The sequence below is a fragment of the Herpailurus yagouaroundi genome, unplaced genomic scaffold, assembly GCF_014898765.1.
Source record: "Herpailurus yagouaroundi ecotype Mexico unplaced genomic scaffold, PumYag 128046, whole genome shotgun sequence".
In the NCBI taxonomy this organism is placed as follows: domain Eukaryota; kingdom Metazoa; phylum Chordata; class Mammalia; order Carnivora; family Felidae; genus Herpailurus; species Herpailurus yagouaroundi.
In genome coordinates this window covers 14,974-19,624 of record NW_024422064.1, presented here as the reverse complement: position 1 = coordinate 19,624, position 4,651 = coordinate 14,974, and positions in this window count along the sequence as shown.

Sequence of the window (4,651 nt, the reverse complement as noted above, 5' to 3'; positions counted from 1 at the left end):
CAAACATTTAAGGAGGAGTTAACACCTATTCTCTTGAAACTGTTCCAAAAAATAGAAATGGAAGGAAAACTTCCAAACTCTTTCTATGAAGCCAGCGTTACCCTGATTCCCAAAGCAGACAGAGACACCACTAAAAGGGAGAACTATAGACCAATTTCCCTGATGAACATGGATGCAAAAATCCTCAACAAGATATTAGCCAACCGGATCCAACAATACATTAAAAAAATTATTCACCACGACCAAGCAGGATTTATACTTGGGATGCAGGCAGGGGTGGTTCAATATCCAGAAAATAACTAACGTGATTCATCACATCAATAAAAGAAAGGACAGGAACCATATGATCTTCTCAATAGATGCAGAGAAAGCATTCGACAAAATATAGCATCCTTTCTTGTTAAAAACCCTCAAGACAGTAGGGATAGAAGGATCATACCTCGAGATCATAAAAGCCATATATGAACGACCCAACGCTAATATCATCCTCAATGGGGAAAAACAGAGCTTTCCCCCCAAGGTCAGGAACAAGACAGGGATGTCCACTCTTGCCACTGTTATTCAACATAGCATTGGAAGTCTTAGCCTCTGCAATCAGACAACACAAAGAAATAAAAGGCATCCAAATCGGCCAGAAGGAGGTCAAACTGTCACTCTTTGCAGATGACATGACATGCTACATGGAAAACCCTAAAGTTTCCAGCAGAAAACTGCTAGAACTGATTCATGAATTCAGCAAAGTTGCAGGGTATAAAAGCAATGCAAAGAAATTGGTTGCTTTTCTATCCACCAACAAGCAACAGAAAGAGAAATCAAGGAATCGATCCCATTTACAGTTGCACAAAAAAACCATAAAATACCTAGGAATAAATCTAACCAAAGAGGTGAAATATCTATACACTGAAAACTATAGAAAGCTGATGAAAGAAATTGAAGAAGACACCAAAAAAGGAAAAAGATTCCATGCTCCTGGATAAGAAGAACAAATATTGTTAAAATGTCGATACTACCCAAAGCAAACTGAATTGATATTCAGCACAACCCCTATCAAAATAACACCAGCATTCTTCACAGAGCTAGAACAAATAATCCTAAAATTTGTATGGAACCAGAAAAGACCCTGAATAGCCAAAGCAATCTTGAAAAAGAAAACCAAAGCCAGAGGCATTACAATCCCAGACTTCAAGCTATGCTACAAAGTTGTAATCATCAAGACAGTATGATTCTGGCACAAGAACAGACACTCAGATCAATAGAACAGAATTGAGAATCCAGAAATGGACCCACAAACGTATGGGCAACTAATCTTTGACAAAGCAGGAAAGAATATCCAATGGAATAAATACAGTCTCTTCAGCATGTGGTGCTGGGAAAACAGGACAGCGACATGCAGAAGAATGAACCTGGACCACTTTCTTACACCATACCCATAAACTCAAAGTGGATGAAAGACCTCAATGTAAGACAGGAAGCCATCAAAATCCTCAAGGAGAAAGCAGGCAAAAACCTCTTTGATCTTGCCCGCAGCAACTTCTTACTCAACATGTCTCCGGAGGCAAGGGAAACAAAAGCAAAAATGAACTACTGGAACCTCATCAAAATAAAAAGCTTCTGCACAGTGAAGGAAACAATCAGCAAAACTAAAAGGCAAGCGACAGAATGGGGGAAGATATTTGCAAACGACATATCAGATAAAGGGTTAGTATCCAAAATCTATAAAGAACTGATCAAACTCAACACCCAAAAACCAAATAATCCCGTGAAGAAATGGGCAAAAGACACGAATAGACACTTCTCCAAAGAAGACATCCATATGGCCAACTGACACATGAGAAAATGCTCCACATCACTCATCACCAGGGAAATACAAATCAAAACCACAATGAGATACCACCTTACACCTGTCAGAATGGCTAACATCAACAACTCAGGCAACAACAGATGTTGGCGAGGATACGGAGAAAGAGGATCTCTTTTGCATTGTTGGTGGGAATGCAAGCTACTGCAGCCAGTCTGGAAAACAGTATGGAGGTTCCTCAAAAAACTAAAAATAGAACTACCCTATGACCCAGCAATTAAACTACTAGGCATTTATCCACAGGATACAGGTGTGCTATTTCGAAAGGACACATGCACCCCCATGTTTATAGCAGCACTATCGACAATAGCCAAAGTGTGGAAAGAGCCCAAATGTCCATCGATGGATGAATGGCTAAAGAAGATGTGGTATATATATACAACGGAGTATTACTCGGTAATCAAAAAGAATGAAATCTTGCCATTTGCAACTACGTGGATGGACCTGGAGAGTATTATGCTAAGTGAAATTAGTCAGAGAAAGACAAAATTCATATGAGGACATTAAGAGACAAAACAGATGAACATAAGGGAAGGGAAACAAAAATAACATGAAAACAGGGAGGGGGACAAAGCAGAAGAGACTCATAAATATGGAGAACAAACTGAGGGTTGCTGGAGGTGTTGAGGGAGGGGGGATGAGCTAAATGGGTAAGGGGCACTAAGGAATCTACTCCTGAAATCATGGTTGCACTATCTTCTAACTAATTTGGATGTAAATTAAAAGAAAAAAATAAAACAAGTTAATAAAAACAAAATCTATTAATTCAGAATCTGGCTAAGAGTGTCCAAAAGATTTATCCTGGATATGGACACTTCTTGAATGACAGAAGCATGATCATTTGATTCCTTCATTGAGAAATGTATTAGAGTTGAATAATAGGAGGAGAAATTGTTGTTGTTTTTAACTCAGACACAGGTTTATCTGACACCGAAATCCATTCTCTTGACCACTTTTCACTATGGACTTCTTGGAGACATATTTTTTTTCTTTTTAAAGCTAATCCAAGTTAGTTAACAAATAGTGTAATAATAATTTCATGACTAGAATTTAGTGATTCATCACTTACATAAAACACCCATTGTTCATCCCAACATGTGCCCTCCTTACTACCCCTTACCCCTTTAGCCCCCCACCCCAAACCCCACCAGCAACCCTCAGTTTGTTCTCTGTATTTAAATCTTTTATGGTTTATATCCCTCTCTGTTTTTATATTATTTTTGCTTCCCTTCCCCTATGCTCATCTGTTTTGTATTTTAAATTCCACATAATAGTGATACCGTATGATATTTGTCTTTCTCTGACAGACTCATTTTGCTTAGCATAATACACTCTAGTTCCATCCACATTGTTGCAAACCACATGATTTCCTTCTTTTTTATCACTGAGTAATATTTCCTTGTATATATATATACCACATCTTCTTTATCCATTCATCTATCGATGGACATTTGGGCTCTTTCCATACTTTGGCAATTGTCAATATTGCTGTTATAAATATTGGGGTGCATGTGCCCCTTTGAGTCAGTCTTCCTGTATCCAATACTACTACTAAGTATTTGATAAATACCTAGTAGTGCAATTGCTGGGTCATAGGGTAGTTCTATTTTTAATTTTTTGAGGAACCTCCATACTGTTTTCCAGAGTGGCCACACCAGTTTGCATTCTATTCTGTGCTTCTTGAACAGAGCTGAGCTGTCAAAACTACAGTGAAGAGAAGAGACCTCAATGACAGGATCTATTGTCTGAGGGCTTTAGTCTAAACTCTTCAGGAAAGAGTCATTAGATCTTTCTGCTTTTGTCCCCACCAAAGGGCCATGAACAGATACTGATAGAGAAGAGATATACTGACATAACAAAAGGTAGACTGAAAGAGCCATAGTGGTTAGTCTAAACACTTTGTATTCTTATCATATGATGTATTTCTATGTTAGATGATAGAACATAGCGTGAACATACATGATTCTTAATCTTATGCTGTTTTCATAATCCATCACAGGTAGTATTTTTAAGTGAGTGCCATCCACCCACTTTCATCACAGACACCATGAATGAACATATCATAGTTAAACCATCAAGCCTCATTTCAGTGTTAAATTTTACAAGTTCTTTTTCAGATGGAATTGTTTCCAAGTTAAGAGTTGCTTAATGCGAAAGGATGTTTGGGCAGTGAGACTCTCAGCTGGTACAGGGAGAAGTGTGACGTGACCCACACGACGTGCTACCCCAGGAAACCCCTGTTTCCTGTTCTGGGGCGGCAGCAGCACATACCCAGCCATTCTTCCCTCACCTGGCAGGCTCCCCTCACAGTGCCCAGCCCTGAAATTGAAGTAGACAGTTCCCATCTAGTGGAAGATCTCAAACATGTTGCTGTCCAGGCTTCTGAAGGTAGCTGGGTAGTGACTGACCCTTTGGAAATGTGCTTCCTCTATGATCTTAAAATACTGAGATAGGCAGTGTCTTGTGGGTACTGTGGGAAGGAGGAAAGGTAATGTGTAAAACAGAATTTCTTTGTGCCACATCACCTACTCTGATTCCATGTTTTTTTCCTTCGGGATTCAGTATTTTCCAGAAGGCAACTCAAGTCCAACCCGCAATGTTACTGCAGAAGGTGGCTGTCATCCTGGAATGCACATATGACCCCAGTGATCTAAGTTATAGTCTATTGTGGTACAAGCAGTCCAGCAGCGGGCAGATGACTTTCCTTGTTTGTCAGGATTCTTAGGGTCAACAGAATGCCACTGAAGTTTGCTTGTCATTGAATTTGCAAAGACAGGAAATCCTGTATCTTGT